The 25,114-nt window shown below is 40.1% G+C and overlaps 1 protein-coding gene across 1 annotated transcript in view; it reads left to right on the top strand.

Annotated features, from left to right (window-relative positions):
- Nucleotides 1-25,114, top strand: part of ST8SIA4 (ST8 alpha-N-acetyl-neuraminide alpha-2,8-sialyltransferase 4) — an 85,139-nt gene that overhangs the window by 18,747 nt on the left and 41,278 nt on the right. The gene's annotated exons all lie outside the window — the stretch shown is intronic.

The following is a 25,114-nucleotide window of genomic DNA, read 5'->3' as shown; positions in this document are numbered from 1 at the left end:
AGGTTGTTTTTTGTCTTTTTCTAATCTCTCTCTTCCTGTTTTTGGGGGGGTAGTGGGGGCCTAGCAATAAATTTTTAAATTTTTTTTTTGGGGGGGGGGGGGGGGAGCAAAATTTCATTGTGATGCATTGGAATTTAGTCAGATGGCTTCAGGTAAGGTAACTGAAAGCCACACATCTCACTCACTTCACATTGCTCTGAAAATATATCCCCACAGCAGGTACCAAAAGTTTCATATAATTTATTTTTTTTAGTGTAGACATTCAAACATGCTCAACCTCAACAAAATTTTGTCTTAGGACTTCACAGACCAGGGGCAAATTAAGAGCAGTTACTGCCGCCATTTGACAAGCTGTCTTGATATGAACATACATAGATAGATTTAGACAAAAAAGATACTCTGCTTTTTAGGCAAAGTCTCCATTGGTATGGAACAAGGAGGGCTTAATGGTGGTGATAGAGAATTACTATATATGTAGGGTTAGCTCACATCACTGCTCCTGTTCCGGTTTTTCCTTTTCTATTTTGTACAAAGCTGGTGGAAACTTGAAACGGACAGCGTCTATGAAAGGAAAAATTATAGTTCTTTTCTTTTCATAATATTAAGGCTGGGATTTTCAAAAGCTTTCAGTGGAAGTTGGACATCTAGCTCTCTTAGGCAGCTTTGAAATAAATACATCGCCCTTTTTCTAGTAGTAACAATTGCAGGAATTATTAAGTAGTATTTTCTTCAAAGGCACAATTTTAGGCTTGAATAGAGAAACACAGCAAGTTTTTTAAGACTTAAGAAAACCTCATTAGTATATTGGACAATGTGAAATACATTTCATCGTTATGCACTTCATCACAGCTACTTATCCCATTTTATGATCACTTGTATTAATATGCGAAAAGAACACTTTTCCAAAGATACTAATAAAAATGGATACAAATCCTTTGGACTCTTTTATGGAAAAATGCTGCCTGTCATTTAGGGTTGCCAAAGACCTCAGATGCTCCTGCACCTTGCTAACTGAAGGGCCTGACTTTTGTTTTGGATAGTGACACTGCAGAAAGCTGGGAGGACAGAGACAAGAAAATTATAAAGATTTGGAAGCTATATTATGTCTTTCTTCACACTCCACCTTTCATCTCTCTGTTCTGTCCTACAACACGTGACCAAAACACTGCGCACACAGATATAGGAGCTATATTTTATTTTGGAGTTTTTCCAGTGACTGGCCAGAGTCTGCCCTTTCCTTTTCCATGCATGTTCGACTTGTACTCTGAACGCTTTGATTCTGCCAAGTTAGAACTCCTGCTTATAGCCAAGAGAGTTCATTATAAACAGTCCATTGCACTTAGCCTGTAGCTTTTTTTGTTGACGTTATGCCCTCTTGCAGGTTTAATGTGTTTGACTTGACAAGGTGCATAATGATGCAGATACTATACTTTCTGCAGGAAGTTCTTCTGTGTGAAGCCAAACTCATGATTGTGCCTCAAAAAGGCCTGGATTCAGCAAAGTACCTAAGCACGTACAGTATTTAACTTTAATCGTGTGCTTAATTCCTGTTGAAGTCAAAGAACCACCGATGCCTATCCCCGAAACACATCTTAGCTAGTAGTGAAACCAGAGGATGAGATTTAATATGAATTTTGAACTAACAAAGAATTTGAGCTCTGTGGAATGAAGGAAGTATGTTTGCAAAGGTTTAATTTACAGAAATTAGCCAGTGAATAAAAGGAAAATGATAAAGCTCAATATGAACATCAGGAAGCAAAACCTGCAATTTAGATTGGAGGCACATGTATCACGTCAATGCAGTCCCATCGCATCAAAGGGACTAGCCATAATAATCAGTATCCTTAGTATTCCAGAATAGGGTCAGATTAACCAAGAGTGAATCCTTCATCTGAACAAGAGGCAAGGAAATGGGTGTGACACTTTGGAGTATGTATGGTACAGAGATTTTATTCACTGGTCAGACCTTAACACTCTTCAGAAGTGCACAGAATGTGTATGGCTGAACTGCATTCAGAGACTTTTCACTGCTTAAAGTATGCAGTAAGGAAGTCCTTTAGGAATTATGGGAGAAGAGTGAATAGATCTCTTTGCTAGGAGAAGGAGGAAAAGGAACATAATAAAAGTAAACAGCACTCTATGCTTCCTTCATGCTGAATAATTGTATTGCTGTAAGGGCTCAGGTATGAACTCCATGATCTGACTTTGCTGATTCCTTTGCTTTTGGTTGACTTATCTGAAAATAAAATATACACATCTTATTCACCACGGTTTTTTTGTTTTTTGTTTTTGCTTTTTCTGAAAAAGCAGTTGTATAAGCTATATTGGGCTCACAGTTGACAGTACAAACTAATGAAGAAAATTTCTGTGGACTCTTAACAGTTTTGTGTAGTATGAGCAAACCATTTTAGAGATATGCTTATATTGTTTTGGTGAAACTAAATATTATTCTGTTAATTTTGGTAATACTTTGTTTTCCTCTTAAGAGATTCATGAAAGGAAATACATAACAAAAAGTGTGTGTGATTTATTAGAACAGGAGTATCTTGATTACACTACCCCTAATATCAGTGGTCTTGTTAATTTGATGGTGGCAGTGATAGTGAAAATGAGACCAGTGTCTGAAGGTAAGGAAAGTACTTTAGACATTCTACAGTAACTTCAAAAAGATCTCACAAAACGAAGTGATTGGGCAACAAAATGGCGAATGAAATTTAATGTGGATAAATGTAAAGTAATGCACATTGGAAAAAATAACCCCAACTATACATACAATATGATGGGGGCTACTTTAGCTACAATTAATCAGGAAAGAGATCTTGGAGTCATCGTGGATAGTTCTCTGAAGATGTCCATGCAGTGTGCAGTAGCAGTCAAAAATGCAAACAGGATGTTAGGAATCATTAAAAAAGGGATAGAGAATAAGATGGAGAATATCTTATTGCCCTTATATAAATCCATAGTATGCCCACATCTTGAATACTTCATACAAATGTGGTCTCCTCATCTCAAAAAAGATATATTGGCATTAGAAAAGGTTCAGAGAAGGGCAACTAAAATGATTAGGGGCTTGGAACGGGTCCCATTTGAGGAAAGATTAAAGAGGCTAGGACTTTTCAGCTTGAAAAAGAGACTAAGGGGGGATGATAGAAGTATATAAAATCATGAGTGGTGTGGAGAAAGTGAATTAGGAACAAGCAAATAACTTTTCCTTTAATATAAGAACTAGAAGCCACAAAATGAAATGAATGGGAAGTAGGTTTAAAACAAATAAAAGGAAGTTCTTCACACAGCACACAGTCAACCTATGGAACTCCTTACTTGAGGAGGTTGTGAAGGCTAGGACTATAACAGGGTTTAAAAGAGAACTAAATAAATTCATGGAGATTAAGTCCATTAATGGCTATTAGCCAGGATGGGTAACAAAAGGTGTCCCTAACCCCTGTCTGTCAGAGGGTGGAGATGGATGGCAGGAGAGAGATCACTGGATCATTACCTGTTAGGTTCACTCCCTCTGAGGCACCTCACATTGGCCACTGTCGGTAGACAGGATGCTGGGCTGGATGGGCTCTTGGTCTGACCCCCTATGGCCATTCTTATGTTCTTATGTTAGTATTTGGATTGTGATACAGTAAATCCAGCAATCTTGCATTGCAATATGATGGAATTGGATACTATGTTAAAGGTAACCTGAAAATATTAATAACCAATGAAATATTACTTGGACACCCTAAAAGCATTATCAAGGGGAGAAGGAAGCATTCACTACGTAGCTTATTTAAATTTTATAGTGTCTTATCTTTAAGGTAGTCATCCAAGGTCATTAATAACTGAGCCTTTCTGTGAGACATCACCGTGTGCTATATGTTGATGATGTCTGACCTATCATAGTCAATTGGAGCATGCAGCTAGCTAAAGAAGAAAATAACTAGGTTGTGTTTAGAATATGTTTATTAAGCCAGATTTTTAAAAATAGGTACCTAACAGAGAGACAGTGTATGCACACATGGGAACAAACAGGTAATTGTGCTAGTAAATTATACAGTTGCAAGAATACAATTATCACTCCTCTTTACAGAGCGCTAAAAATGCATATGTAAACACACACTTTTTTGCAAACGCAGTTGTATGCTTTGTCAGTGTAACTATCTGTTTCTACCATATTTAGGGCACATCTTAAGCAGCTATTTTTGAGATAAAGCATAACTCTACACAAACAGGACTTGATTCTCTTCACGCACCAGTGTAAATCAGGAGTAACTTCTTTAATGTCAAGGGGCCAGATTTTCTGCTGGAGTAAAGTGGCTTAGCTCTGTCAAGTTCAGTAAAGCTACAACAGCTTAAGCATCAGAAGGTCTGACTCAGTTGAGTTAACTTGGTGAGAGAGGAGAATCAGGCCTCTATTCTCTTAAAATGGTACTGATTGCAAATTGTTTTCTCTCTTCAGATTCTTTCCTAGTCACCTTTTAAAGCTAAGTGTATCCAAGAAAATGAGCACTGATCCCTGCATCCACAGTAGTGATGTGATAAATCACAGCATGTAGCATTTCTGTATGATACCATGAAAAGGTTCCTTAACTCTAAGAACACCTGTCACTCTATGAAATGAATCAGTGCTGTAAAAAATAAGATAATACACTGATTGCTCGCAGGTTGCTGAAATATGGCCTGGCTCCACTTGGTGCTGTTCTTCAGTTCTCTAGCTGTTGAATCAGATCGCTATAAGATGGTGCTCCTGTCTAAGATTAAAACATGTCAGGCTTGTTCCTCCACTGAGGATGTTCTAAACAATATTTTTATTGCTATTGCTGACAGAAAAAAAAATACATGATACATGAGAAAATACACATGCAGTAAGATTCAGTAGATCTCTGCAGCTCTAAGGACTCATTTCTTTAGTTTACTTTACCTTTGTTTCCTTTCCTTTGTCTGCATAGTATGATTGTGCTTTTTCTTTAGAGATAGGTTTTCTAAGTATTTGCAACTTAACAGACAATAGCCATAGGACTAAACATGCTGAATGCCCCCAAATAACGAGGGTGAAATAGGCATTCAGGGGACACATGATTTTTAACCTTAACCATTTTTCTGTTTAAGGTGTCTCAATCATGGAGTACCAGCTCTCACTGTGAGTTTTTCAAGCATGAACTCTGCTAGTGATGTTACACCCACTAAAGAGTATAGAGCTAACCTTTGTAGGGTAAGCAAGTGGCTATTTTTTTGTTATATGGTGGTTTTAAGACCTTTTTTAAATATAAAATTTTATATTTTAGTCATATATTGTAAGATAATTATAATGTTTCCAGGTATCAAAAAGAAGAGCCACTTGTGTACCTGCCAAAAGAGTTCAGATTCTGATTTTTCCGATAACAGTTCATGATTTTGTGAGCACATAAGAAAATTCAGTTTACTTTTAGGTTCAGCATGTTAAGAATGCTGAGGATTTTAGAGAAACGGCTTCATTTTTTCCACAGGATGTAAGGATTCTGATCACTCAGGAAACCTTTGCAGTGTAGCTGCAGATAGTTTATTGTGCCAGTGCAAAGTAAGGATCAGATTCTGCCAGCCTTACTGACACTGAGTAGCACCTTATTCCGCAAAGAATCCAGACCTAAATATATTTAGTGTGGGCTAGATGGAGCATTTAGGCTTATCCTTGAGTAAGGGGCAACACCTGGTGCTCTACTTAAGGAAATTGTAGCTTGCCTGCTCCCCTCTTGTTGGTGGGGGAGAGTAAGTTGTGAAGTGGCATCTGAGATAATGGCAAATACTGCATGTGTATTAAGCAAACTGTTGTTGCGCATAAACCTACCAAATATTAATTTTGATAGTAGATGTTCCATGGAGACGTAGGCTGAGCAGAGAAAAGGATTTTTCTATATATTCCATGACTTTGACTCCCTCACAGCTCCTCAAAACTGTGCACATAGTAAACATTTAATCAGATGTGGGTTTCTGTCACATCTTAAGTTACATTTTTACCAGAATACTGTATTTATGCATATATGATTCAGTCCTTACTTGTACAACTAGTTGCATTGGCTTTATATAGGAAAATGATGCATCTCTTTCAGAGACAGACAGAAAGACACTTGCCCCAAGGTCTATTCATGTGAATAAGGGTTTGTAGGATCACTCTACATGTATGACAAAAAACAACTCTCTCTCACTCTCTCTACCTCTGCTAGAGATGTAGGGACATACAGCTTTTGTACCTATTTCAAGTATTTCTAGTCTATAGACTAGATAAATGTATCTTGAATAAAACTCCAAAATATGAGTCCCTACTTTTTTGAGAATCATTTCCTAAATTGAGAGAGTCACAAAGTGCCTGTCTGGGTCTGAATGGAGCTAATTCCGAAGAGTTTGGTGGGCAGGAGCACATTCAATAAATTTCTTTAGGTTTCTGCTAGCCATTTATTCCAGAACACAATCAGATCGCCTTCCAGTTTGCCCAGGATCTGCAAGTAATTAATTCTTAATCTTGTTCACTTTCTGCACAGTCATGCTTTTACAAATAGCCTCACTGAAGTAGTGATGTGTCATCAATTGAGCCTTGTTTACTGTAGTTTAATTTTAGTTTTCCCCAAATGACCTACAGCAGATTCCTTTGTTTTTATGTTGGTTCGTGATAATGATTTCTGGACAGAAATCCAGCATTTGGAGTAGAATACTGTTAATCATGGCTTCCTGGAAGGCCTCCAGTGTTCTCCAGTGAAGCCTAGAAGTAAGAACTATCATCTTGTCTGTGTACTTGGAAAAGTTCTTTTTGCTCATGTCTGTTTTACTGATGTGTGGTCTTCCCCCCCCTCCCCCCCATAGGGGACAGATGGCAGGGAAGGTGACACTTTTTATCTCAAAGGGTTTGGCGAGCTTTTGATGAGCTTCTTTCAGCAGGCGAGCTAGTCCCACTAATATTTACCTTTCTTCCTCTCATTCATATGCCTTCCCCAACTGCAGACCAGACCCATGCCTTTCCCAGAGAGATTAGTGACAGCACTGCTCAAACCTCACCCAGGCAGCTAGGGGTTTAGGAGGTGATTTCCTTTTTCTTCCCTTTGTAAAATAAAAATCCCAACAAATTGTAGTAGTGTTCTTCTGGCTTAACAAAGCTGCTGCTGCTTCAGCAGAAAGAGTTCTGTCTCAGGAACACACGTCTTTTGTGTTCCTGGGGCAGGACTAGTGGGGCAGCTCTAGATGGATTTTGGCAGGAGATGAGTGGTTTCATATTACTACAGGCTGTCTATCTCACTGGATGAAAAAGTGCAGATTCCCATGTTAAACATTAATAAAACCTTAAAATATATATAAATAAGTTACTTTTACTAACTTAAACATCAGTGTGTGGTTTAGGGGATTCTGGGATACGAAGCCTTTAAACCTGTAGATTGCCATTGTGAGTCAGATCCAAGTAGATAATGGTTAAGCCCCATTATTGCAAATTGATCTGAGTGGACAGCCCTGAGCCCATTGACTTAAGGGTCTGCAGAAATCAGCTTGTAGGATCAGGGCCCAAATTTTGACCAGCTGATGACTGTGCTGGGCCTCTGAGATGAGTTGATGAGCTCAGTAAGTTTCAATATAATGTGTTTGAATGTGTCAATCAATTAAAAAAAAAAAAAAAAGATGTGAACTACAAGAAGCAATGGGCCATGCCTTCAGTGCTTTTCAGGTTGCAATATGAAGTGAAGTGCAAACTTGGGGAAACATCAAAAACATGTATTTAAGTCGTTACAAGGATCACTGTGTACCAGTGATTTGAAATGAATGAGTCATTCACATTTCTGCCAGTTGAGAAAGGGGAGGGAGGAAGAAAGGTGGGAATGGGGAGAGTCACTTTCAGCCTTTTGGTTGAGATCAAGTGTAGTAGATGTGTGTACCTCATGAACCTTGTAACTGATACTCGCAATCCCCCGTAACCCAAGCGCAACCCCAGATGTACAGTACCTTCCCTCTTAACTTGTGTAAATTTGATTTTAAACATTAACTTTAATAAAATTTTTAAATTTGTGGTTATGAATGGGGGTGGGGGGGGGGGAAGGGGCAGGGTGCAGGGGTTTGAATCCTTCCCATGTTGGGGGAAGGAATCTGGCTATCTTTTTAATCAGTCCTTTGAATGTCTTATTGAACTTGTCTGAATCTGATTAATGTGTATGACAATCCTCAAACATACCATTTCCGCATTCGTATGGTTTAATGCTGCACATCGGAGAAGTGAAATGGCCTCTGGTGTAAATTATAGTAGTCCCTAGCTGCTCTAAGTAATGGCAACCCATCCTGGGCTGCAGTGCTGCCCAGAATCCTCATAGTACCAGTATGGGCCCACCCCTGATTTGTCTCTGGCCATGTCCCCAGCATGCCCTCTATGCCAGGGCTAATGCGGGGGAGGGGGAGCAGTATATACCAGCCCTATGTTGTGCCTGTACCAGGGGAATGTTCTCATGATCACTTGCATGTGGCTCCTGTACAGCAGTTGTATGCCTCCAGAATGGTGGATGGAATCTGTCTTTCTCAATTTTCAGAGAAATTCTTTAAATTTAGAGAAAGGGGATACCTTAATAAAGTTACCTACTGTACATTTTCATACCTCCTCCTGATATTATTGTATTTACTAGTCAGCAGCTGTTTGTCTTGGCCCTTGTATTTTTTTGTTCTTATAGCTTCACTGGGAGTGATACCTAAAAGTTAGAGGAACCTACTCTTAATGGTTAAACCACTTACATCTCTCATAACAAAGACAGGTTATATTTCCCATATATCTTCTAATAAAAACCCTTTTAACCATATTACTCTACAAAGACTAAAATTCAACACACAAGCCCCCGAGGAAGCCAAATAAAAATGAGAAATCCAATTTCTCTGTAAATTTCCCCAAACAAAAATTCTGTAATCTTCATGCAACAATTACTGTTTCGGTAATCCAGTAGGTTCCCCAGATTTGTACTTCTGCTTCTGAGGTTTCTGGTCAGGTGCAATAACATTTTTTTTCAATACTGTTTCAATTTGAAGAACTTCTTGTTTCTCTTCTAAATCTCCAAACTCCTACCCCAATCTTTTATCTGACCTCCCCACAAAAAGGGAAACAGTCAACACTTTATCCCATCTGTCTCCACTGAACTCCACATGCTGCTAATATGCCATGATGCACAACTCTGTAAAAGGTGTGGTTGTACTCTCAAAATTGTATATGTAAAAACAGCATTTGGGGGTTCCATGTTAATTGTCTCAGATTTTTAGTGCAAAAGTGCACAGTTTGGAAGTATAAAGATACTTCCTGGCCTCTGCAATTGCTATTCCTGCTGTCCCTTCTTTCTAGGAAGCAGATGGATTTTTGTTGCACAAAGGGTGGATTTGATTTAAATCAAATTGATTTAAATCACTAGTCAGGAAGACTCAATTTAATCATGGATTTCTGCATAAAAGTGCATTCTTGTTGGTTGTTATAACCTTAATACATATTCTTCACAGCTCAGAGATAAATGTGGGTTTCATTTTTAGAAGTTACACACTATACATTTTTAAGTGATTTTTGAAAATTCTTCAGATTAGTTTTACAGCTATATCAGAAAATGAATGATTGTTTGGGTATTTCATTTACCTTTGGTAAATGAAGTAGATATTTATGAAGTCATTGGGAGGTGAACTATCTCCAATTCAACAGATTAATCATTAATACTTGGAGGATTTTCTTGCCATGCTGTATTAGAATAATAGAATATCAGGGTTGGAAGGGACCTCAAGAGGTGATCTAGTCCAACCCCCTGATCAAAGCAGGATCAATCCCCAACTAAATCATCCCAGCGGGGGCTTTGTCAAGCCTGATCTTAAAAACCTCTAAGGAAGGAGATTCTACCATCTCCCTAGGTAACCCATTCCAGTGCTTCACCACTCTCCTAGTGAACAAGTTTTTCCCCAATATCCAATCTAAACCTCCCCCACTGCAATGTGAGACCATTACTCCTTGTTCTGTCATCTGCTACCACGGAGAACAGTCTAGATCCATCCTCTTTGGAACCCCCTTTCAGGTAGTTAAAAGCAGCTATCAAATCCCCCCTCATGCTTCTCTTCTGCAGACTAAATAACCCCAGTTCCCTCAGCCTCTCCTCATAAGCCATGTGCCCCCTAATAATTTTTGTTGCCCTCTACTGGACTCTCTCAAATTTTTCCACATCCTTCTTGTAGTGTGGGGCCCAAAACTGGACATAGTACTCCGAATGAGGCCTCACCAATGCTGAATAGATGGGAATGATCACGTCCCTCAATCTGCTGGCAATGCTCCTACATTACGAGGAGAACATCAGCAGACAGACATTTAAATTGTTTTATTTAACTAAAACAACATTAAGTATTCTGGATTTTTTTCTTCAACAGCAAACATAATATTTTAACAAAACAAACATATGAATTTTTGAATTTAGTTAAACACAAGTTTTTTTAAATCAGGTTTGTTTTTATTAAAATTAACTAAAATTGTTAATTTAAAAAAAAAACAAAAATTTAATCGACTATGTCAGCCAAGTCAACATGAAAAACTTAAAATATTGGCTTCTGCAGCTAACTCAGTCATCTTCACCTTCATTTTCCTGTTTGTTCATAATCTGGAAAAGTAAAAACAAGCTTTCCTGCCTTTTTCAGGTCCCAAATGATTTCTCAATTTGGAATGAATTAGTCCAAAGGAAGAAAATATTACTTCTACACCGGCAGAAGAAGCTACTGCTGTTAAGTGAGATTATCACTTCAACAGTCTCTGAATCCAAGTACTTAAGTGACTTCCACCGGTGTTCACTGGTGTGACTTCCTTCAAAACATCAGCAGCTAACATTTATTTCTTGAATGGTTCTTATTCCCAAACTAGGTCTCTTTTACGGCCTGCTGCCATTATAGGTTTTCCCTTCTAGTGAAAGAATGGTATGGTAGGTCTCAAATCAATGAAGGCTACACTCAGAAAGACCTCAAGACTTCAGTTTCACTTTTGTTTCCACTGCCTGTTCCTCCCTTCTCACATTTATCTCCAGACTTCTTCTCCTTGTCCAGATCTATTCCGCCCTCAACAATTTTCTATTCATTGCACTTTTAGAAAGAAGTAAGGGATTGTGTACACAGTGTATGCAAATTTGCAGAGGGACAATAGGGTTGAGGTCTGTTATTTCTCACCGCTATATATTTATTTAAAAACATTTTTGCTGTTAATTGTTATCTCTGGAGAGACACATCCACAGTTTGAGAACTGCAAAACTAAGCATCTCTGATGGTATCTTCTAGACTGAGCACTGAGTCCCAGTGGGTAGATAGAAAGTTTAACCTAAATAATCTATACAGAAGCCCCTGGGGCCCCATAGGATTGGATCCCTAATCCATGAACTATTGGAACTCGTTTGCAAAACTTTTCTTAAACATTACATGAAAATTTTGAATTTATAATCCTTATTCCATGATGAGATATCGTTGAGCTATAATGTATCTTTATCTTTAGATGGATTTTTTTGATTAAGTGCTTTTTGAGGGGGAAAAACCTGATTTTAAATAAAAAAATCTGATTCTATTTATTTAAAAATCATTGATTTTTATCCACCCTGGTTGCACATCATCATCAGTAAGAAAGATTTTGCCAGTCAAATTAGGCCCTCAGTTTTCCAGTGTTCATTGTCTTTAAATTATTCCCTTAGGCCTGGTCTATACTACAGCATAAGGTTGATTTTAAGGCAGTTTATGTTGACCTAATTATGTCAGTGTACATACTTCAGCCTTGCTCCTGCCATTGTAAGTGCCCTACTACACTGACATAGTAACTCCATGAGAGGCATAGGGCTTATGTTGATGTAGTTAAGGTATAAGATTACTTATATCTATTGGCTGTCATTCTTGTCAATTTCTGGCTCCCCAGTTGGGCTGCTGCCCGGTCTCTGCTGCAAGCCGGGCTGTCACCCAGGCTCCCAACTCAAGCTGCTGCTGGGCTCATCACTCCCTTTGGGGAACCCAACTTCCTGCTCTTAGCTGGGCTGCCACCAGGCTTCTGGCTCTCCACTCAGATTTGGCCGTGCCCACTGGGCGCACTGCAGCTGAGCAGACTCTGGGTGCAGATCTCCCAGCCAGGCTCCCGGTTCCCCACTAGGGTGACCAGATAGAAACTGGGGGAAAATGGGGACAGGTTGGGGGTAGTGGTGATGAACAGGTGCCTGTATAAGAGAGCTCTGAATATCATGACTGTCCCTATGAAATCTGGACATCTGGTCACCCTACTCCCCACTGGGAGCATGGCAGCTGACCAGACTTCAGGTGCGGATCTCCCGGCAGGGTACCTGGCTGCCCTCCCAGGCTCTTGGCTGCCTGCTGGGAGCACAGCTGCACCTGGCAGGGAGCTCTGTGCCCGGACAGTGGTCAGCTGCCCCATTCCCAGTAGTGAGTGGGGAGCCGAAAATCCCGGTGCAGCTGCCCCATTCCAGGCAGGGGACTGGACTACCGGCAGGGAGCTGTGTGCAGAGCTGAGAGTCCTGGCTCTCACCCTGCGACACTGCCCCTCTTAAGTTGGTGGAAGCACTTCTGGTGAGGACACATACCGCCGACAGAAGAAGGGCAGTGTGGATATGAACCACCACAATAATTACTGCAGTGGCTGTAAGCAGGGCCAGCTCCAGGCACCAATGCAACAAGCAGGTGTTTGGTGCGGCCCATAGAAGGGGGCGGCACGTCTGGGTCTTCGGCGGCAATTCTGCGGCGGGTCCCTCAGTCTCTCTTGGAGGGAAGGATGGCTGCCGAATTGCCGCTGAAGAATGAAGCGGCGCGGTAGAGTGCCGCCGATCGCGGGGTGGTTTTTTTTTTTTTTTTTTTTTTTCCGCTGCTTGGGGCGGCAAAAAAGCTGGAGCCGGCCCTGGCTGTAAGTTGACTTAACAAAGGTCAACTTAAGTTTACAGTGTAGATGTGCATGTACAGTGAAACCTGTGCATTCCCCTTGCCTTTAGTAAGGTTTTCACAGGTGTAGGTAATTGGAACTTGATAAACAGCTTTTGTTGATTATTCACCAGAAGGAATAGAATCCAGCTTGGTTACTCTTAACTGTCTTGGCTTTGTAGGAATAAGAGGTAAGAAAGCAGTAGAAACTTTCTTTTTGAAAGTAAGCAGTTACAACAATGAACGCACACAGGTAGCCAATCTGTTGAGAAGTTGCCAATTTTACAAACTCCCTCTTCAGAGCAGAACTGCATTTTAAGGTATCATGTGACTGTGTGATAGACAATTTCAATAGAACCTTTAAAACTCTCTTCCTTTTCATGTTCTACAAATGCTTCAGCCCATTGTCTGTTCTCTTTCTGCAAATTGTTCTGTTGTGTAGTAAAATAGCTTTAATTACAGTATGTGAGCAGTGAGTGAGAAGAATAGTGTTGAGAATAATATTGCTCACTTCACTCAGTGTTTACCTATGCATAGGTCCCAGCTTTCTCTTCTATTTTCTCCCTCCTGTGTCTTAGCAAAATTTTTTGCTGTAGGCTCGTCAGTAGTACAAGATTTAGGGTGAAACTTTACCCTGTTTTGGTCTTTGGATAACACAATCTCACCTTGTATTGCGTCTTTTACTTATTTTATTTAAAATATATTGTAGGGTATCATAAATATAGATGGCACTTCAAAGATCACTTTTCAGCTTCTGCTGACACTTTCTTCATCATAGATTCTGATGCTTCTGTCACTTCTCTTCCATACATGACAATTACTACTTTGCCAGCTGCTTAATCTTTTTTCTATTGTGTTCCCAATTACTTTTGTCAGACAAAACAGTTGCATAAAAAATAAGTCATATCTTCAGCTGGTGCTGTTCTTTATTTGGTGCCTCCGAGAAGTGGGGAGGGCAGAAGTGACTTACTACCACTACTGTTTCCTGTCTTCGGGATGGCTGGAAGCCCCTTGTATGAGTTAGAGCAGCTCTGAGATTATTCTTACTTTGTTGCAGCCAGAATTTTTCCATTTGAGTTTCTGCTCCAGCCAAGGATTTCTCTAGCTAGGCCTTTTCCATGTCTTGGCATGCCCGCTGTGCCATAGGCCTCAGAGGAGGTGAGGTAAAACCAGTTTAAGAAACTTTTCCTTACCCGTGGGACTCATCAGTTCGGTGAGCACCTAACATTGCCATTGATTTCACTTGATGTTGTCAGCTGCTCAGCAGTTTTGAAAATCATGGCAGTTGTTGAGGGATGTCAGGATTTAGAAGCCTAATTTCAGACCCTTTTGCATCTGAAGAAGTGAGGTTCTTACCCACGAAAGCTTATGCTCCCAGTACTTCTGTTAGTCTCAAAGGTGCCACAGGACCCTCTGTTGCTTTTTACAGATTCAGACTAACACGGCTACCCCTCTGATATTCAGACCCTCAGTTTCATAAATCTTGGCCTGAATGTGCAATTTGATGGAAGATCAGAGTCTAAATCAATAAAACAATAATGATGGGTGATTTCAGCTGCCCACATGAAGGCTAGTCAAATGTCATAATAAGATATTAGAGAGACAAGATGGGTGAGGTAATATCTTTTATTGGATCAACTTCTGTTGGGGTGAGAGAGAGAGAGTCTTGTCTCTTACTATCAGAAGCTGGTCCAATAAAAGATATTACCTCACCTACCTTGTCTCCCTAATATCCTGGGACCACCATAGCTATAATGCTGCATACAACAGATAGGATTTAGATAAACAGTTTATTGATATTAGAAAAGACTGCTTTGTAGAACAGCTAGTTCTAGAGCATACAAGATCCGTTCTGGCTTTTTTTTATGGTTTTCCTGGGAGAGACACCTAAGAGTAGGTAAAATTTCCATTAATGGTTAAGACACTCATGTTAGTCACTAGTAAAGAATGTTCTAATGCAGAACATCCATTAATATTTTTTCCTTCAGAAGTTACAAAACTCTAAATTTACCTTTTAAAAAAATCATAATTCCATAACTCTGTAAAACTCTCCTAAACAAAAAATACTATCAAACTGTAATCTGAACTCAAAAACCAGAAGTTGCCAGTTCTGTAATAAGTCTGCTTCCCTAGCCTCCTTCTTCTTTTGGGGGTTTTTGTGGTTTTAAAAAAAAAACTAACCCTTCAGTTGGTGCAGCTCCATCAATATAAAAACTCTCCCTTTTGAATATCTTAAGTGGTCCTTCTTGCTATTGACATCCACAAAGGTCCTTTTTTTGCATGACTGGAAAAGAGAGTTCTGTTTACCCTCCCAGAAGTGTAAATAATCATAATATTTAACCTCTCTTCCTCCACTGAGTGACATAATGGCTCTAAAATTACCTGTATTAAAACAGTATAAAAAAGTTAGTGGTGTGAGATCTGCCCTCTAGACTAATCTTATATAGAGTCAGTAAAACTACATATATGCAAGAAGATGGAGTTACAGACAGAGTGGAAACTACAACTTACAGTTTTCTGGCTTTCTGTGATTAAGATCTCATTCTTGATATTTCACTTACTTCGTTTTTTTGCATATACTGTGCAGCAACATTTCAGTGATATGAATTTATTTCTTTATAACCATGTCAGAAGAACTCTACCGGAATCAACCGTAACTACTCAGTAACTCATTGGTAGCGATGCAGCAAGGTCTGTTGCTAAAGAAGTAAATAATGTGTCATCACTTTTTCTAAGTATTTAATACCATTTAAACCTTCCCTGTTATTTCACTCTGTGGCCTCACATGAGAAGAACCCATATCACAGTCCCTGTTATTGCAGGAACAAGGAACTTAGTGGTCATAAGTTTGAATTCCTGTTTCGTAACCAACTTAAAAATAAGGGTACTAGAGATTAGGAAACTTGTTGGCAGCTGACTTTAAAGAAGGCAACACTTTTTTTAATGAAACCTGAATTCTTGTGACAAGTCTTATAGTAGGTAATTAACAAATGGTAACATCACCATGATAGACCTTAAGGGGCAGACCTGGTCCCTGTACATCAGTGGCAGATAGGAGCTGGAATTGTGCTGCCACAAAGGGCCTTGGGAAAACTCCCCCAGAACAGAAACATCATATGACTTCTATAAGAAGTTCTATTGTGGCTACTGTGCATACCTAGCAGATGGGAGAAAGTCTTAGGAGGGGCTGCGTAGGAAGTGAGACCATCACTTTAAGGGATTCTGGGCTGGGCAGGATTGTAGAGTAGCCTAGAGGTAGCTGCTGGGAGCTTAAATTGGACCAGCCTGTGCTCTAGTTTATGGCAGGAACCACACTAGCTCCCAAACCATCCTACCCTCCTGAGGGCTCCAAACCAAATGCTTTTCAAATCACTGCTATTGCCAGACCTCTTCTGTTCTTTTAGGAAGAAATACAAATTCCTTTTTAAACTAAGGGCTGGGGGAACGCCAACAGGTGTGGAGAGCACACCGTTCGGCTAGAGATGTAGGGGAGTCTCTATTAAAGGGGAGTCTCTGTATCCTTATAAAGAGGTGAGGATGGATGTTGATAAAATCCAGAAAGGAACTGAAGAGAAACAGTCAAATGAAAGAGTCCCATTCAGTTACATCACATAATTGCAGACAACTAAAAGTGACACATTTTATAAGTGCTTGTGTACAAAAGCTAGAAGTAAGATGATGATGATGATATTGATGTAACTGGCATTACAGAAACTTGGTGGAATGATGATAATCAATCGGATATGGTAATACCAGGGTACAAAATACATAGGAATGACAGAGTAGGTCATGCTGGTGGGGGAGTGGCATTATCTGTGAAAGAAAGCAGAGTCAAATATAGTACACATCTTAAATGAAGCAAACTGTACTCTAGAATCTCTATAGATAGAAATTCCATGCTTGAATAATAAGAATAAAACAATAGGACTATACTACCGACCACCTGACCAGGATGGTGATGGCGATTGTGAAATGCTCAGGGAGATTAGAGAGGCTATAAGATGGGGGGGAAAAATGGAGTTACAATCCCCCATTATTATCTTCATATTGACTGTGTACATGTCACCGCAGGATGGGATGCGGAGATAAAGTTTCTAAACACAGATCGATCAGACATATGGGTGAACACTATTTTTTTTGGGGTAGAGTCAACGTAGTTTTTGTAAAGGGAAATCATACCTCACCAACCCATTAGAATTCTTTGAGGGCGTCAACAAACATGTGGACAACAGTGATCTAGTGGATATAGTGTACTTGAGCTATTGACAAGGTCCCACACTAAAGGACAGGTCATGGGCAGTAAACAAAAATCCATGGAAGTCCGCATCCTATCCCTGACTTTTACTAAAAATACCCTGGGAACAAGGGGAGACAAATAGAACACTGCTGAGGTTTGCAACTGCTCCAACTCCAGGGTGGTTGACCCAACCCCAGCCACTGCTCCAGTGGGCTGGGGACTGCATCTCCGGCAGCCCTAGGGCTGACTGCTGGTCAGTTGTCCCTGCAGCCCTGAGCCTGGCCACCAGCCAGTTTTTCTCGTAGGTAGCCCCAGAAGAAGTTAAGGAGGTCCCGGAAAGTCACAGAATCCATGACTTCCATGACAGAATCATAACCTTAGTCATGGGATAAGAGGGAAGGTCCTCTCATAGAACAGTAACTGGTTAAAGGACAGGAAACAAAGAGTAGAAATGAATGGTCAGTTTTCAGAACGGAGAGAAGTAAACAGTGGTGTCCCGCAGGGATTGGCACTGGGGCCAGCACTGGTCAACATGTTAATAAATGATCTGGAAAAAGAGCTGAACAGTGAGATGGCAAAAATTGCAGACAATACAAAACTAGTCCAAAGCAGACTGTGAAGAGTTACAAGGGAATCTCACAAAACTGGGTGACTGGGCAACAAAATGGCAAATGAAATCCAGTTGTTAACAAATGCAAAATATTGCACATTAGGTGGGATGCTGTTTTACATACATACAAAATTATGGGATCTAAATTAGTTGTTACCACTCAAAAAAGGGATCTTGGCGTCTTCGTGGATAGTTTTCTGAAAACATCTGCTCAATGTGCAGTGGCTGTTGAAAAAGCTAACAATATTAGGAACCATTAGGAAAAGGATAGATAATATCATAAGGCCACTATATAAATCCAGGGTACACCCACACCTTGAATACTGCATGAAGTTATGGTCATCCCATCTCAAGAAAGATATATTAGAATTAAAAAAGGTACAGAGAAGGGCAACAAAAATGATTAAGGGTGTGAAACAGCTTCCATATGAGGTGAGATTAAAAACACTGGGGCTTTTCAGCTTGGAAAAGAGACAAATAAGGGGTAGAGATCACTGAGGTCTATAAAATCATGAATGGTATGGAGAAGATGAATAAGGAAATGCTATTTATTCATTCACATAATCAGGGGTCACCCAATCAAATTAATAGGCAGCAGGTTTAAAACAACACAAAAAAATAGTTTTTCACGCAGCACGCAGTCAAGCTGAGGAACTCCTTGCCAAGGGATGTTGTGAAGGCCAAAACTATAACGGGGTTCAAAAAAGAATTTGATAAGTTCATGGAGGATAAGTCCATGAAGGCTATTGGACAAGATGGTCAGGGATGCAACCCCATGCTCTGGGCGTCTGTAGTCTCTGACTGCCAGGAACTGGGAGTGGGTGACAGGGGATGATCATTCGATGATTGCCTGTTCTGTTCATTCCCTCTGAAGCACCTGACATTGGCCACTATTGGAAGACAGGATATAGGCTAAATGAACCATTGGTCTGACCCAGTATGGCCGTTCTTATGGTCTCTCCTTTTTTTTGCTTCATGCTCTATGTAGTCCAAATGCAAGGCAGTGAAGCTGTTTTCTATTAAGTACGCAGACATCATAGTGATGTGCTTTCTGTAAATAGACAGATTAGCAGGTATTAATCTCTCTGTTAGGTTCTGTGCTATCCTTGCCTTTGTTTTTTGTTTTGTGAGCCTTGAAGTTCAGTTCCAGATTTAGATACATTCTAAAAGTTCAGGGGCATCTGGATTCAGGGTTCCAGTTTTGGTCCATTTTAGAGATCAGGACTTGTATCTGCATTACCAAAGTTTGCAGACTGTGAGGGGGAAGACTTTGGGGGTTCTTGATGCCAGTTTAGGCCCATCTACAGAGTTTAGGTGACATGATTACATATCAATTTTCCAACAACGGGTTAATCTTAATATTTTGGCTTCCAGAGTACACCTCGAGTTATGGTGGGCATATTATCCTTTGATCCACAAGGAATGGTTTGCTGAAAGAGGAAACACTTTCACAGCAGTGTTCTGTGCAGGTTCTGCTTGATGCCAGCAACAGTTGCCAAATGCTTCTATTTCAACCAAGAAGCCTGTATTCTACAAATTGCACAGATTAGGCAATGGATCAACACACTTAAAATGTATAGGGCCAAATCCTGAGGTCCTTACTCAGTTTTTACCTGTTGCTTTACATTGGAATTTGTCTAAGCAAGGAATGCAGGATTTGTCCCATAAATACTACAGTTGGATATGTACATTTGGGTCATCTAGCCCATTCCACTGCATCACTGTGGAATAATAAAATCTGTATTTGGCTGTGGCTTCCATGAATGTGATTGCAATACCTTCTTTATAAGGTTATTCAGTTCTGCAACTTCACTGTGCGACAGGCTTAATTGGGCCATAAAACCAGCATAATGAGCCCAGCATGGATAATTTCTCTGTAAGAATGTAGATCCTCTCATGATGTAGGTCACGGGGGCATGGCCAAAGGAAAAGAAGTATGTGCAATGTTAATCTTTGGCAGCATTGTTAACTCCTTTGGCCTCTAGATCTTAAGTTTACTAAGAGCAGTCCTCAGGCTGTTCTGACATGGTATAGGGGGACTTTTCCTGGACAGTGCTGCAGGAGGATCAAGGGTTTAAGCACTTTGTGTGTATGCACATAACCTGTAGTCTGTACATCTCAAGATGTGGTTCATTATATAGGTTCCCAAATGACATGCAGTGTATTTCAGTACTTTGTTTCCTTTTGTGGTGACAGCATCACATTGCATGCTCATGTTCAATTTATTCTTTCATGTCACCCCCAATGGAGTATTGTTTCCTACCAAGGAAACAGACATTTTATACATTAGAATATTTTTTCTCCCCAAGTGAACCAACTCACAATTTATCTATTAAATCTTGTCATCTTAATTTCTGTCTGTTACTCTACTTTTTTTTTACAGGCTACTGAATTTACTTGTTCATTGTGCTAGTCCATCTATCATTTTATCAGCAAATCTGATCACTGTCCTCTCTACTCCTTCCTCTAAGTCAATGGTTATCAACCTTTCCAGATTACTGTTCCCCTTTCAGGAGTCTGATTTCAGCCCTGAGCAGTGGGGCCCGGGCTTTGGCTTGAGCCACAGGTGGTGGGGCTTGGGCTTCAGCATATATCTTAGCTTCAATGGGCACATGCTTGCCACCTCCTAATGGCAGTCCTGAACTTGCGACCCCCCCAAACACATCCTGTGACATCTCCCCCGTGGGTTGCCACACCCAGATTGAGAAACACTGATATAGTATATAGTATAAACAGGTCATAATATGAAATTTTAGTTTGTACCGACTTTGCTAGTGCTTTTTATGTAGCCTGTTGTAAAACTTGGCAAATAGCTAGATGAGTTGATGTACCCCTTGGAAAACCTCTGCATACCCCCAGGAATACCCCTGGTTGAGAACCACTGCTCTAGGTCACTTATGAAGATACTAAGTAATAATGGATACAACACTGACCCTTGTTGAATGCTTCAAGATACTGTTACACATGGCCATTAATAATTACTCTCCTCCAGCCAGATCTGTATCCATCCTTCTACTTTTTGCATATTTTTACATGAGTACTTTTATCCAAACCACATTTTTGCTTTCTAATTGAGACTCCACGTGGAACTGTTTTTTAATATCTCCATATATTATGTCCACTATGTTTGTCATAAATACACACACACACACGCGCGCGGTTTAGTTTGACTTGAACCTGAGCTTACTCCTTACCTTAACTATCTTCTTGCTACTTATTTATCCTCCTTACTAGGTTCTTGAATCCTTATTATTCACTCTATTTTTTTTTATATGATGTTAAGGTTAGACTTATGGGCCAGTAATTTCCTGGATATCCTTTTTATGGGATGGTGAACAAGCTTAGTTAGGATTTTGGATATTGTCTTAGTTCATCCAATAGGAAGAGTAGTGAGCTGTGGAATCCAGGTGTGTTGCCTTGTATTCAATGGAGTGGATACTAGTGAACACATGTATTATGACCCTTCCCTTCCCCGCCTGTTTACTTTTTCCCCCAGATAAAGACCATTATAGTTAAACTTTCTGCACCATCAGACCAAGAAGAATCTTTCTAAGAACTGCGGGATAAAACTAGTCAGTGCAAGGGGAAAACAAGGAGCTAAAGCTGCTAAGCTGTTTTTTCCATATACAAATATTTATTCTTTCAATCTCAAAGACCAGAACCATTTCCCAAAGTGAAATTTAATGGATAAAAAACAAAGAACTAAATAAAAAACCTCTTTTTTTTGTAACATTCTTGTTACCAGGGCAATCCCTGTTTACATTGCAGTCCCTTTAAAAATAAGCTGCAGTAAGGAATTTGTGAATACTGTGCTGTAGCCTTGCAAATTTCCGCAGGATGTGATGAAGTTTTGTCGATGCTCATATGTAGAGCCACTCACCTGCTTCCTGAAGTCTGTCTTCAATGTAGGATATAACTGATATTTCTGTCCTGTTTTCATGTTCCCAACTTCAGTACGTGACTTCAGGGATTTCCTATATTCAAGTCTGTCCTCCTTGGCATTGATGAGTTAGGCTTGCTCTCTTGCAGGTTGACTTAAGTAGTTGTGATATTGTTTTTGTTAAGATAGTCATGTGCTTCTGAAGCTTAAAGGAAGTTGCTGAGATCTGGGAGAGAATTGTTTTTGAGAGTGGTATTTTAAACAGTAGTGCAGTAGGAAGAAAACAATATTGGGATAGGTGGGCAGGAAATAGCCCAGTAAATACCCCTGTAGTATTTATTCTCCCTTGTTCAATCTGGCTGAGTGGTAGCAGGGACACTTCTGCAATAGCCTTTTATTAACAGGAGAAATTAAAGTTTAATTTGAAGCTTGTCATTTAATGTCCAGTACTGGAAAATATTGTAATGAATCAGCTGGCTTATTACTGGGTAGCCACCTTCTTCCCGGCTGAGCTGCAGTGAAAGGCTCTAGCGAATGGAACACATCGTGTTATGCAGTTCAACGCCGGCCAGTAGAAAGCTCCATATAAACATCTGTCAGGGATGGCCTAGGTAAACTTAATCCTGCCTCAGTGTGCGGGGTGCACAAGATGATCCCTGGAGGTCCCATCCAGCCCTACATTTCTATTGTTCTGTAATCCCTCCAGTACAGAAAAGGAAGAGAGTTCCTGAGGTAGGGTGACCAGATGTCCTGATTTTATAGGAACAGTCCCGATAATCGTGGCTTTGTCTTGTATAGGCGCCTATTACCTCCCACCCCCTGACCCGATTTTTCACACTCACTATCTGGTCACCCTATTCTGAAAGCAGAGGGGAACAGGCTCAGGAGGGCATAAGAGGCTGTGCCTGTGTGTGAGCAGGAGTAGTAGGCCAAAGTCAGCAGTTGAGGGCTTTGAGGTAAAGGCTGGGTAGCAGGCAGCCTGAGAGCTGGGCAAGGAAGCAAATTCTTACCTGTGGCTGTCGGGAGCTGCACAGGAAGCAGCAGTTGCAAGATACAGGATGATGGCCTGAAAGTATTTGACATGGGACTACAGTACATATGGTTGGGAGGATTATGATGTGAAGAGGTCCCAACAAGACATGGTTACTCTTTATACCCCTCTCTTAGACTGCCCCAAGGACTGGGTGAGGAATGGCTGGGTTGACCTTATTCCTCTCCCTTTATTTCTGGCAGCTCTAGTAAAGTACTCTTCAGTTACTTCCTCAGAATACATAAGTGTTAATAAGGATTCACTGAGGAATAAAACCTATTGATCCTTGTGCTTGGAGCACTTTCAGTGCTGGTCTATGAGCTCATGTTACACAGAACATGCTCCCAGACCTATAAAGGAGTTTGGTGTATCACAGCAGTACCCTGCAATGGGGTTGGGTGCAATGCATTAGGGTTAAATAAACAATAAGTGGAGTAAGATGCATACCTTTTTAGTGAATTGAACTGACAGCATGATAGAAATGAATTAGTTGGGCAAAAAGCTGTGGTAGTTTGAAATATGGTTAAAAATTGAATATGTGATTAAAATATGACATTCTAATTCAGATACTATTCCTTTTTCCCATGCCATTCATCTGAGGTCCCGATTCAGGAAGGCAATCAAGTATTTTCTTCCATGTATTTGTATTCTGGTATGCATTAAACTTGTGCTTTTCTTTAAGCATCTGCTTAAGTCCATTGACTTCAGTAAGTCTTGAGCCCATGCTCAAAATTAAACACATGTTTACTGCTTTCCTGAATCAGGATGCTGTCCTGAAACAGAATAGACAGTAGAAAACAATTGATGTCAACTAAGAAAACCGTATGTTTATTTAAGTACAGTATTGCAAGCATGATACATCACAAAGGTGGTGCATTAGGCCTGGTCTACACTAACCCCCCAATTCGAACTAAGGTACGCAACTTCAGCTACGTGAATAACGTAGCTGAAGTCGACGTACCTTAGTTCGAACTTACCGTGGTCCAGACGCGGCAGGCAGGCTCCTCCGTCGACTCCGCGTACTCCTCTCGCTGAGCAGGATTACCGGAGTCGATGGCAAGCACTTCTGGGTTCGATTTATCGCGTCCAGACAAGACGCGATAAATCGAACCCAGAAGTTCGATTGCCTGCCGCCGAACCAGCGCGTAAGTATAGACAAGCCCTTAGAGACTCAAAAAAGGGTTTGAAAACAGATATAGGACGTTATCTACATATACTTAGATCTGTGTGCAAGGGCAGTGGCTGGTTTTATAAGGTTCATGTATGTGTATCTGAAAACATGAAGTCCTAAATGGAAACTACAACAACTAAAAGCTTTAGAATCTGAGCCTTCCAAAAAGAATAAAAAATTACCTGATTGTGGATTCTTGAGGGTGGAAAAGTGCAATGTAACTAGTTTATGATCTAGAAAAAGATATAATGAAATGCAGAATATATGTGAAGTCTAATACCAGATATAAATGCATTTAGACATAGGTAGTTATCATTCAGAAAATGCAGTGCTGAATTCCAAGAAAAATCCCAGTTGCACGAAGAAAGAAGAACATTTTGCTGATAATGTAACAACTAAGTCTCTAAAATGCTAATAATTTTTTCAGAAACCAAAGCATAATGTATGCAAGTGCTGAAGATCTCTATGGAAATCATTCACATCCAATTTTACAGAAACGTATCTATTTTTAAGTATGCTACTCTGAAACCTTCAGAAAGGCACATACAGATATCTGATGTAGTGTGTTCTCGCTCTCTGTGACCCCACATTATTGTTGTATGTGCATGTGTCCAAAGTATTTAAAAAAATAGATTCTGAAAGGCATCTTAATATCAGATTTCCAAGAATCCTATGAAAATATAAGTTGATTGGTAGTGGCAGTGTGGTGTCAAAAATACAGTTGATGACTATTGTGAACATAGCAGCCGTGTTAGTCTGTATCCGCAAAAAGAACAGGAGTACTTGTGGCACCTTGGAGACTAACAAATTTATTAGAGCATAAGCTTTCGTGGGCTACAACCCACTTCTTCGGATGCATAGAATGGAACATATATTGAGGATATATATATATATATATATACACATACAGAGAGCATGAACAGATGGGAGTTGTCTTACCAACTCTGAGAGGCCAATTAAGAGGAAAAAATTTTTTTGAAGTGATAATCAAGCTAGCCCAGTACAGACAGTTTGATAAGAAGAGTGAGAATACTTACAAGGGGAGATAGATTCAATGTTTGTAATGGCTCAGCCATTCCCAGTCGTTATTCAATCCTAAATTGATTGTATCTAGTTTGCATATCAATTCCAGCTCAGCAGTCTCTCGTTGGAGTCTGTTTTTGAAGTTTTTCTGTTGTAAGATAGCCACCCGCAGGTCTGTCATTGAATGACCAGACAGGTTAAAGTGTTCTCCCACTGGTTTTTGAGTATTATGATTCCTGATGTCAGATTTGTGTCCATTAATTCTTTTGCGTAGA

The sequence above is a fragment of the Trachemys scripta genome, chromosome 6, assembly GCF_013100865.1.
Source record: "Trachemys scripta elegans isolate TJP31775 chromosome 6, CAS_Tse_1.0, whole genome shotgun sequence".
Taxonomy (NCBI): Eukaryota; Metazoa; Chordata; order Testudines; family Emydidae; genus Trachemys; species Trachemys scripta.
Note: the sequence above shows the minus strand (reverse complement) of the source record. Positions and strands in the feature narration are given on the sequence as shown.